This window comes from Arachis hypogaea, chromosome 11, assembly GCF_003086295.3.
Source record: "Arachis hypogaea cultivar Tifrunner chromosome 11, arahy.Tifrunner.gnm2.J5K5, whole genome shotgun sequence".
NCBI classification, from domain to species: Eukaryota; Viridiplantae; Streptophyta; class Magnoliopsida; order Fabales; family Fabaceae; genus Arachis; species Arachis hypogaea.
Genome location: NC_092046.1, coordinates 64,264,479 through 64,277,562, shown reverse-complemented (window position 1 = coordinate 64,277,562; position 13,084 = coordinate 64,264,479).

Sequence of the window (13,084 nt, the reverse complement as noted above, 5' to 3'; positions counted from 1 at the left end):
TGCTCTCTTGTGACAGAGATTATTTAGATTCTCTTAGTCTTTGCTCTCTAATTTACTATGGCAGAAATCCTTTTAATATTTTTCTTTCTTCTTTTTTTTTTTTTATTATTCTCTTTTACTTTTTTATATTTTAATAATATAAATTATCTTCGCACTCTTCTCTCGCTTTTTGCTAAATTTGTTATGATAGGAGAATCATAAGATTCTTAGTTTTGATTTGACTTTCTAAAACTTTTAGAAAATATTGATGTTTCACTTTTTTATTAACAATTATTTAAACTAAATAATATCTTTAGTAAATGGATAATAATTATATTATTATGAATAGACTAATATTAATAATAAAAAGATAATATCATTATTATTTGATAATAAAAACCTGTTTATTAAAAGTCTTATTGTTAAAATTTAAGGAATTACATTTTAATTTCAAAGTTTTAGAAAGATTTATATCTTACTTTACAAACTTACTGAAATAATTTACCTACATTATAATTATAAAAAATATCATTATATTTTTATAAAATAACTATCTTACTCTTGAACTTTTACTTATTACCCAAAATATACATAAATTTATAAAATTATTATTTTTAATTATGATCTTTTATCAAAATACAATTTTATTCTCAAAAATAAATTTTGTGTTCGTGATTACACCTCCACTAATAAAATCAAACCTTCTTTTAAGAAATGTTCTGAAAAACGGATCGGACCGGCCGGTTCAACCGGATTAACCGGAAATCGGTCATCTGGCCGGTCCGAGTAACTCTTAAAACTGTTCTGTAAAAAACCGATAAAAAACCGGTCAAACCGGTAGTTAACCGGTGAACAGGACAAATCGGACGGGTTTTTCAGAAGACCAGTTTTGCCATCCTTATAGAAAACGGTGTTGTTTTCTGATGCTTGAAAAAAAAAAGTTCGAAAGGCCCATAACCCACCCAATCCCTTCGAGCCTAACGCCTCTCTCTCCCCTTCCAACCCTAATTTCCTTAATGAGCTGAAGGCTGAAACCAGCAGGAACGCCTCCACTCCACTGTCCTTACTACTATCGGCACCGGCAGTGGCCACCAGTCGTTGACACCATCACCACTCGAAGCTTCTGTCGCCATAGTCGTCGTCGGGTGGTCCGTTTGAAGCTTTTATCACCCTCGTCGTCGGAAGGTCGGGGCATAGCTTCTGTCGTCGGCCGCCTCTGTCCTGTCGAGCATCTCTATGCCACTTTAGGTCGTCTCTGCTTTCTCTGCATCAGTGAGCTTCTTAATGTTTTAATTAATTTTTTTGATAAACTCATAATGATATGAATTGCTAGCTTGCTGGAGTTGCTGCAGAGTTTTTCAGTTTTTCAATTAATATTTTTTATTCTATTAATTATATGAATCACTGGCTTGCTGGAGTTGCTGCATAATTCTTTATTTTTTCAATTAATTTTTTATTCTGTTAATTCTGCTACAGAATTGCTGTAACACTGAATGCTGAATAGAATTTCAAAACCTTTTTTCAGAACATTACTTCTGTCTCCATGATGTGCCGAATATTTGGCACATACCCTTGCTATTGAAAGTAATTCTAACATTATTTTTTGTTTCATTGTTTGGTTTATGAAGGAACTTGAATTTTTCTTTTGAATTTATTTTCTGTTAATGGCTGAAAACTAGTGATTTCATTGTAGAATTCTATATTCTATAATGTATTCTTCTAATAATCCTCTTAATTTTGATATAATTTCAGATCCTGGATTTTGAATGCTGAATTGAATTTTGGTATAATTTTATAATACTGAACAAAATTGGTATAATTTTGGATTTTGAATTGCTGTAATTCTGAATTTTGCTGTAATTGCTTTAATGGCTGAGGTTTTATTTTACTGTAATTAATGTAGTGTCTCAAACATGAAGTTAGGTTTTAAGGGGGCATGGAATAGTTTGTTTTGCACACCTTGATAAATTGTTGCTGCTGAGACTGGTTCATAGCTATTTCTAATTAGTAATTTGACATTAATTGAGTGAGTTTTGTCTAATTAAGTAATCATTGATATTATTATTGATTGTTGGTGATGGTTGATTGAATATGGATATAGTATTTATGCCATGATTTCTTTTAGTTATAAATTGTGATTTTTGAATTTGAATGTAGAATTTTAATGATGAGATGAGATATAGTTTAGTTAGTGGGTAGGTTATGAAATTTTAAATTTTATTATTACATGAATGATTAAATTTAAATTTTAAAAGATTTATATTACATTTTTAATAATTTTATTTTATATATAACAAAATCGGTTCGACCACGGTTCAACCGCGGTTGAACCATTGAACCATTGAACCAGTAACTTGACCGGTTCAATGACCGGTTCGGTTCTCGCAACCTTGCTTTTAAGTTTCTTTCCAAATTTTTGGTTTGATTTTTAATTAATTTTCGAGCTTTTCGCTTACCGGTTTTTCACAGAGTTCATCTTAACCTTCCAACCACCAAATCTTAACAAAATTTCACCAAAGCACAAAATCACTCAAAATCAAATCTCAAACATCAATTTATTAATCACACATTAAGAACACATTTAATTATTAATAATTATCAAACCCTACTTTCGTATGACAACCACCAAACTAAAACACCAAGAAAACTTTTTGAACGAAAAATTGAAAAAAAATGTCAAAATTGACTACTCTACCTCTAAGACTCACATGGCCGAACCTTGCATGGAGGGACAATAGCTCTACATGTTGCTTCTCCCAATGAAAAGTGGTACCGTTGTGAAGAAGACGAAGATAAAAACTTTAATTGGAGTAGATTTTTTTTATCGAAATTATGAAGCTCAAGAAATCGGAGCTTGAAAGTTTACGTTAACATGGAATCTTTCTCTTTCACTCATGGTCTCTCTCTCTTTCTTTTCTTGGTTCGGTGATTAATGAAGGCAGGAGAGATTAGTTAAATGAATGACGGTGGTGAGGTGTCATAAAGGAGTCATGTGTCACACTATAAAGCTGTTGGATTAGCGATTCAAGTTATAAGTATCTTAAATGGATAATTACTATTTTGTCGATTTTTAGCAAATCGATGGTGGCTCGATTCTAATGGTTTGGGAGCAAAACCTACTCCTCTTTTGCGGATACCAGTTTTATTTGCATCAAAATTTATGCCTTTGACAATGACGAAGAAGAAAGAACCAAGCTTTGCAGAAATTTGAAATGAACAATAAACTTTAAATGGCTTGAATAAAAGGGAAATCAAATTACAAAAAGGAAAAGTGTTTGAAAAAATAAATGGCAAATTAAAAGGTAAAGACTGAAAAGGGTAAAAGTTGCTGAATTTAAAGAAAAGGAAAGGACATTACAAGGAAGATAAATTGCATGAAAAGAAAGTTGCAGGGAATTTAAATGAAAAGTAAAGACATGGAAAGAACCCTTCAAAGAAAAAGACTCTTGACTGACTCAGAAAGTCGCTGGGGATGTGAGTGAGTGTGAGTGTTTTCTCTGAAAAGATTCCAACCCTTGGTCCTTCGAGTATTCCCCTATTTATAAGACTCTTCAACCAATCCGATTGAAATGTAACTTCCATGTACACTAATCCATGAGTAACCGTTCTCGCTCTTTGAGTGCTATCTATAAATGCCATCAACTATCTTCACGTATTCACTTCCTTCGATTGCTACATTGTCTCTCTATGAGTCCTAGTCGATCAACATTCTCTCCTTCATCGATTGACCATCCTCGATGACTCCACCTCGAAGTTCACAACTTTTTATTTTTTTCGACTAACAAATTGCATTGCTGACTTCTTCTTCGACACAGTTGACCACAATCGAGTCTGCCACTTCGACTTCCGAATTTGTATCAATCGATTAATAGAGAGTACATAACAGAGTATGTAATTGGCTTCAATCCAAAGTTAATTGTAACATATATTTGGAGGTTGATCGAAATATTATTTTGGTACTTGTCAATGATCGAAGTCTAAACTTGTCGAACATTGGCTTGTCAAAGAATTCAATAACATCTTTATCAAAAATATTATTTTTCGATATAACAAATGCCCCCTAAGTATTTATGTTTTCGACTAGAAGAAAGAAAATATAAATACTTACTATTATTCAATATTTTTGACGATGATACCAGCCATTTTTTCATCTTCTTCCTCAAAATATTTCTCATCAACATAGTTGAATCCATTTTTAGGAATGGAGTTTCAACTGCTTTGCCCCTGGAAAGACAATTCGATTCAAAGGAGAAGATTTTGCCCCTCATCGGAAAGTAAAAGGAACACCAGTATTAACTCGATGCAATTGTCGACCACTTTGGTTACCACCCATTCGATCTCGAAAAATGGTATTTCTATCACGGCCTCGAACAAAATAATTGTATCGAGTCTGTTGCTGTTGATATTCTCTCATCTTCTCAATCACCAAACTCTTGCCAATTCTTGATCCATTCAACTCCAATAACTCTTTTTTGTTGAAATTGATCTTCAATGGCTTGATCAATTTGAAACTGGCCCCAAATAGTTATTTGATCAATTTCATATATTGTACAAATTTTCACAAATATTTTCTCGTAGTGCATGACAAAATATTAGTGAAGCATCATGCCATTCTTGAAGAGCCCATGATAATTTTTTTTTTCAATTTATCGAAGAAAAATTATCTTTAATATAAGAAATGTCCCCAAGTATTTGTTTTCGAACTCTTGAGGCAAAGTGGCTGTTTGTCGAACTATTGGATCTTCGATATTTTGTTGAATATTTTCAACCGTATTCATTTTCGATACCTCATTGAAATTTTTTATGACAACATATTACCCAAATCATGGTAATTTTCCTTTACCTTCTCGGATCATTGTGGTCAAAGAGTTGTCATATTTGATGATTCGAAAATATCATAATCAAGAAATTTTTTTTTCAAATTTCCAACTTCACAATTTCCAAAGTGAACAGAGAAGCTTTTTCTTATCTGAAATTTGATCAACTTTATAGAGTTTCAAAGTTGAATAAAAATTTTTCTCTTTTCCACAATTATATCTAACAACTGTCAATAACCGCTTCTCAAGAACTTCTTTTTACAGACATACTTGTACATACCTTAATAGAGTACGCAACTCCTTCCAAAGTGTTCCAATATGCACCTGTAACTTGATAAAGTTCGAATTTGTGGAACATTGGCTTGTCGAAGAATTCAACAATATCTTGTCGAAAATATTATTTTTGATGTTTTTTTTTTCTAGATGGACAATAGCAAAAATACTTATCATCATTGAATATTGTTTTCGACAAACTCATATTCAACCATTTCTCTTTCTTTTTTCTTTTCTTCTTTTATTTTTTTAATTTGTCGAACTCTCTCAGCCAAATAGGCTAAATCAGGAATATGCATATTGAGTAATTTTCGACGCATATACAAGCCAAGACCTTTGATGGCTATTTTGACGATCTCGCTTTCAGGGACTGACACATAACATCGATTGCGAGCAGTTTTGAATCGAATTATATAGTCATATATTGATTCTCCATCATCTCATTCTATTGCAAGCAAATCTGTTAACGAGACATTCAATTCTGCTCTATAAAATTGAGCATGAAAAGCATTTTCAATTGTGCCCACGTTAAAATCGAACTGGGTCTCATATTTGAAAACCAAGTGAAAGCATTTTTTGTTAATGAAGCAGGAAAAAACTTCATTCTCAGGTTTTCATTATCTGCCAAATTTTCTAATTCGACCATATAGCGAGCTATATGCTCGACAGTTGACTCTCCAGCCTCTCCTGCAAATTTTGTAATTATTTTGGGATTTTTTTACACCCATTGGCACTTCTGTCATTTGCACTGCAGAAGGAAAAGCAGAAATAAAATATGGTTGATGCATGAAACCCACGTTGATACCCATTCCATTGAGGACATCATCGACAATCCTTGTCACCTGGTAATGATATCCACGCTGTGTGTGAAGTCTATTCAAAACTTCATCAGCATTTTGATCTCATCGAACGAGAAAAGCGATATGTTCTTCCCTTTCAGGATTGTTAAATACATTCTCCTCATTATATCCTACGTTCTTCTGGTCTACTACCAAATTTGGGGAATAGGCTGTCCCTCATCATAATCGACAATTCGAACAATTCTCTCGACTTGTTTAACCAGTCGATCATATTTTGACTCATTGTCAACCAGGATAGGATTCAGAATAGTAATCATCTGGTGAGTCAACAGGTTGACTAAATTATGATGGCTTTCATCAATATATTGTCGAAACTCAGCCATCGATTCTGGCACATTTCCAAATATGACTGGAAATGTGTACTACCCATATGAGGCGTATAGCCAGGAGGAAGGCCAAATGGAAGCCAACCTGCGATTACTTGCGGTTGATTTTGCACTGGGGTGATCGTAGGGCGTGAATTTCGCCCACTACCACCAACACTTGCATCAATAACTGCAATGTTCTCCCCATAATTATACTCTACATGTGGAATCAAATTTGTAAAAAATTTTGTAGCAGTTATTGGGGTATTATTACTTATTTCTGCATTGCCATTTGAAACTTCGTCAGTCATGGTAATAATTCTATCACTTCTTAATTGGATGCACCAAATATCAACACTGCATGCACAATGCAACAGTTGAAAGCAACAAATTTTGACACAATTAAATTTTAAAACTGTCCCACTGGACGTGCCAATTTGTTTTGTCGATTTTTAGCAAATTGATGGTGGTTCGATTCTAATGGTTTATGAGCGAAACCTACTCCTCTTTTGCGGGTACCAGTTTTATTTGCATCAAAATCTATGCCTTTGACAATGACGAAGAAGAAAGAACCAAGCTTTACAGAAATTTAAAATGAACAATAAAATTTAAATGGCTTGAATAAAAGGGAAATCAAATTACAAAAAGAAAAAGTGTTTGGAAAAATAAATGGAAAATTAAAAGGTAAAGACTAAAAAAGGTAAAAGTTGTTGAATTTAAAGGAAAGGAAAGGACATTGCAAGGAAGATAAATTGCATGAAAAGAAAGTTGCAGGAAATTTAAATGAAAAGTAAAGACATGGAAGGAACCCTTCAAAGAAAAAGACTCTTGACTGACTCAGAAAGTCGCTAGGGATGTGAGTGAGTGTGAGTGTTTTCTCTGAAAAGATTCCAACCCTTGTTCCTTCAAGTCTTCTCCTATTTATAAGACTCTTCAACCAATCCGATTGAAATGTAACTTCCACGTACATTAATCCATGAGTAACCATTCTCGTTCTTTGAGTGCTGTCTGTAACTGCCACCAACTATCTTCACCTATTCACTTCCTTTGATTGCTTCATTCTCTCTCTATGAGTCCTAGTCGATCAACATTCTCTCCTTCATCGATTGACCATCCTCGATGACTCCACCTTAAAGTTCTTACTCCACCTCGAAGTTCACAACTTGTTATTTTTTCGACTAACAAATTGCATTACCGACTTCTTCTTCAACACAGTTGACCACAATCGAGTCTGCCACTTCGACTTCCGAATTTGTATCAATTGATTAATAGAGAGTACATAACAGAGTATGTAATTGGCTTCAATCCAAAGTTAATTGTAACATGTATTTAGAGGTTGATCGAAATATTATTTTGGCACTTGTCAATGATCGAAGTCTAAACTTATCGAACATTGGCTTGTCAAAGAATTCAATAACATCTTTATCGAAAATATTATTTTTCGATATAACAATTACTAAAGTTAGATTATTAAAATACATATAATAATATATATGGGGATAAATATATATAAGTTACTAATATAAATGACATTAATAACATGATGATTATAAGAAATGAAGATATATGATGAAGTATTAGTAACTCTAAGTCCATCAAAGAGTATTGATATTTACTCATACCAGCAGATTTTGAATTTGAAATATTAATTACCCAAATTAAATTATAAAATATTCATCATTAATAGATTATTAAAATTATAGTTTCAATTATGCAAAATATCTTATTATAGCAAAATTATATAATAATCTTAATTAATCCAAACTCAAATGGTAATAATTATAAAAATTAATTTAATTTTATCTATTAAAATAATTTTTAATAAATAGTTCAAACTAATAGAATAAATCATAATTAGTTTAAACTTCAATAATCATAAAAATTAATGTAGTTACTTTTAAGTTTTAATAAAATAGTCTTCTAAAGATAATAAGTTCATATTAATAAAATAAATCGTAAATAATCTATAATAGAAGTTTTGAAAATACGAATTATTACAACCATAGATCTATGGTCACGAATTTTTTTACCTATGTTCATGATTTCTATGGTCATAGTTGTAGTGTTTAAATTCTGACACTTTTGCCCACATTTTTTTACGGTGACCTTAAGTTACTGTTACTCTATGGTCACGCGTAAAAACCGTGACCATAGCATGCTATATGATCAAGGTTTTAGTGTGACCATAGCTTATCTATGATCACCCAGTTTTAAAACTGTGACTATAGCCTACTCTTGGTCACTCCTGTTTTAAACCGTGACCATAGCCTAATCTATGGCTACGGTTTTAGTGTGACCATAGCTTATCTATGGTCACCCTATTTTAAAACTGTGACCATAGCTTACTCTATGGTCTCCCTTTTGTAAAACTGTGACCGTAACCTATCTGTGGTCACGGTTTTAGCATGACTATAGCTTATCTATGGTCACTCTATTTTAAAACCGTGAGCATACCTTATTCTATAGTCATCCTTTTGTAAAACCGTGACCATAGCCTTAACTATGACCACGATTTTAGCGTGACCTATGGTCACCCTTTTGTAAAACCGTGATTATAGCCTTATCTATGGTCACGGTTTTAGCGTGACCATAGCTTATCTATTGTCACTTTTTTGTAAAACCGTGACCATAGGCTAATCTATGGTCACGGTTTTAGCATGATAATAGCTTATCTATAGTCACCTTATTTTAAAACTGTGACCACAGCTTACTCTATGGTCACCCTTTTATAAAATCGTGACCATAGTATAACAACCTGAGTTTTTGAAAATTAAATAATGAGTTATTTATGATTTATTATATTTGTTGATAATTTTATTTAAAGAAAATTATATTTCTAAAAGTAATTAAATTAAATTTTATGATACTTTGAGTTTAAAACCAATTAGGATTTATAAAATTTTCTAAATAATTGAAAATAATGAGAGTTTTATATAATTTAAATTGAATAATTAAAAGTTTTGATTAATTTTCTGAACTAAAAGAAAATTTATTTATTTATCTCTAATTTTAAAGTAGAATACTTAATTAAAAATAATTTGTAAGTTGAAAAATAAATAGTATTCTTAAAATTAATTATTAGATTAAATTTGGTTTTAAATTATTACTCTATCCAAACCCTAATTCCCAAATCAAAACCCTAATTTTACCTAACTCTAACTCACCACCACTCATCCCTTTAGCCCTAACCCCCTTACCTTTTCACGCTACTCCCTAACCCTAACACATAAAATACATGCACACTTTTCAAAAACAGAAACAGAGAAAGATGTGATGCGAAGGGAAGAAAGAAAGGGAAGAGAGAAGAGGGCAAAACCGATCAGGAAAGATGGAAGAGAGATAGCACGAAGAGTAGAGGAGAGAGAGCATGGAGAGCAGAGGAGAGAGAGGGAAGAGTCGCGTTTTGCACCGTCCATCCCAAACCGTCGCCGCTGAACCGCCGTCGTGCCGTCATCAAGCCCGAGTTGAAGAGAGAGGGAGGCATGGAGTCAGTGTCTCACAGAGAGGAACGCGAAGCATGGGCCTCCATGTTACGCTGCCGATCTGTCACCGTTGCTACTGGGTTCTCATTGCCGCCGTCTATGGAGAGCCATCACCGTTCATCACTATCCAGCCACCGTTGCCGCTGCTGGAGGAGAAACCCGCAAAGAGAGAACGCAACAGTGGAGAGAGGGAGGTGCGGTGGTTGATGTTGGTGCTGTTGCATGTGAGAAGGAAGGGCCAGTATGCTATCTCAAAGCCGCTGCATCACCATCGGAGCTTCCTGCCACCATTCTACCCACGGAATGTCATCATCGGAGCTGCAGCTGCTCTGTTCTTTGGGTTCTTCTCTAACAGTAGGTTGTCTTACTTCGAAACTCTTATACACCATTACTATAGCGGTTATATTTTATTAAGTTTTATTAATTTTTAGTATATTTTTGTGCAAAATTCACCTTTTGGATGCTACTTTGAGTTTTTGTATTTTTCTTATGATTTCAGGTAATTTTTGGGTGAAATTGGTAAGTTTTAGCAAAGTCTGATTCAGCGGCAAAGAAAGGATAGTAGATGCTGTCAAATCCTGACCTCCATGCATTCTAACGAGCATATCCTGAGTTACAAAGGTCCAATTGACACGCTCTCAACGGCGTTGAAAAGCTAACTTCCAGAACTTTTCAGAAATATATAATAGTATATACTTTTCATTGGAAATGTTTGTCCAAAATGGGCGTTGAACGCGCAACTTACTCCCAAGACTGGAGTTCAACGCCCAAAGAGGAGCAAGCCCAACGTTGAACGCCCAAGACTAGAGTTCAACGCCACCCAGGGAGCAAGGAAACAGCACGCTCACCCCCCTAATGGGCGTTCAATGCCCAAAAGCCCAAGTTGAACGCCAGGCATACGAAGCACATGACCAAAGTAGGCCCAAAGTGGATTTTAGCACTTCTTAACTTATTTTATTTTCTTTTTGTAATTTTTAATTAAGAACAATATCTTTTAGGTTTAGTCTTAGAGTTTTTACTATAAATAAAGGACTTCCTTCCTCTTGAGGATCATGCCTCCCAGGAGGGGAGAAGCACAGACACATTACATTACACCTTCTTATCTGTTTTCTTTATAAAGCATGAGCAACTAAACCTCCTAAGTTAAGGATAGGAGCTCTGCTCATTCCCATGGATTAATATTATTACTTTTTTACTCTAATATATGTTTGATTCCATTCTATGATGTATTTTCGTTCTTCATCTTTATGGATTTGTGGTGGAACGAGAGTATGACCTCTTATTCTACATGAGCTCTTACGAAGCCTTAGCCGGATAGTATTGAGCTACAACTTAAGAATATATCACAGGTTCCAACAAGTTATCTGGGCTAATTGGGATACGTGACATGAAATCTCGTTAGTCATGGGTAATTAAGGTCTCTGTGGCGTTAAAGCTAGAATAATGAGCATCATTCTCCAATCCGAAAGATCTGACATTGTCTGTGGCGTTTTGAGTAAGATCACCAGAGATTGAATTGCGTGAGCTTCACCCTCATTCATATTGAATGACCATTAGCACCGGCGTTTGATGTGGATCAGAGGAGATTAATGACCACTAGGCCCGGCTTTAATCGCTTACAGCCTTGCCATTGAATGAATCACTCATTGTTAAAGTAGTCAATAAGAAGTTTTTATCCGGAAGAACAAGCATCTCCAAAGTCTTAACTGATTTTCCATCATTGTTTCTACACTAGTTCGGTATTACTTTCTTTATTATTCTGTTTTATACGCGGACAACAACCACTACCTGTTCTATTTGCCTGACTTAGTAAAATATAAATTACCTATAAAATATACGTATAATTTTTCATTACTTATAAATTATTAAGATTATAGTTTTAATTATGTAAAATATTTTATAATAAAATAATTTCTAAAAATAAGGAACTCCAATTCATAAAATAAATGATAACTTATTCATATTTAAATTTTTAAAAATGTAGGTTATTACAATGTAGATTAAGGAGCAGATTGTGATTGTGATGATAGAAAATCTGTAACCGAATATGTGTCTACTTAGGAACTAATTTGATACCATGGAACAGCAATCAACAACATGCTATAAGCAGGTCAAGTATGAAAGCTGAGTTTCGAGCTCTAGCAGCTACCTAGGCAAATTTCTTGTATCCCAAAGTGCTTGATTACTTGCAACCAATCCCATCCTGCATAGTAAGTCAAAAAACTTAGAACTAGACTTTCATTTTGTAAGGGGCCAAGTCACTACTCAAAAGTTATTTGTCACCAACATTCCAGTACAAGACCAGGTAGCAAATATCTTTACCAAAACTTTATCTATCAGTTTGTTCTAAGAATTTTGTAGCAAATCTAGAGTGGTTCCAAGACGCTCTCTCAGTTTGATGGGAGTGTGAAGGATAGTGATAACTTGAACATTAAAAAACAAGAATAGCAAGTTCAAAATTCTGTTACAATTGCTATATGAGTGATTGAATTCTTAGTTCATCTCTAGGTAGTTATTCTATTATGCAACGTTGCTATATATAAAATCCTTATATCCCAATTCAGATCAAGTGTAATTCACCCATTCCAAGTATTCAATACAAGATTATATTCATTTCTCTCTCAAATATCTAGATTTGATTCATTCTTTTCTTGCAATCATATTTTTCTTATACCATATTCATCAACTCCTTTGCAAACTTAACAGTTTTTTATAAAATAAATTGTTGTATCATAAGTTTTTCGAAAAAAAATTATTATATGGTAAAATGTTATTTAAGTTGCGTATGAAAAATATATGAAAAATTAGTAAGTTAAAAAAAAATTAGTCTACGAACCACTTTTATTTATGACTTTTAATGATATGAACTAAACTAAGTTGTTTAGCAAAATTTAGAGACTAAATTAAGTCACTTAACAAAATTTAATGACTAAATTGAGTCATTTGCAATGAAGATATGTTAATAACAGGTAGAAAAATCATGTTGGGACATAAAGATAAATTATTTTCTGTCACGTAATACCACCGTTTATGTCAATATTACGTGTCACTAACAACTACATCAGCATCCTATTATACTTAGTTGAAATTCTGATATGTGACACTGACAGTCTAGATCAGCATCTCATATTAGTACGTATTTATGAAAAATAATTGAAAAACTAACATGAGTCACAAATATAACCTTTAGAAACTAAATTAAATAAATTGAATTTTTAGAGACTAATTTAAAATACAAATATAATTTGAGTGAACAATTTGAGTATTAATTTTGTCGTTCAAATTGAATTTTCGCTTTTGAGCTGAATCACATCCCAGGGAATAGGGATTACACTCCTAAAATAATGGTAATTGAAATATTGAGTAGC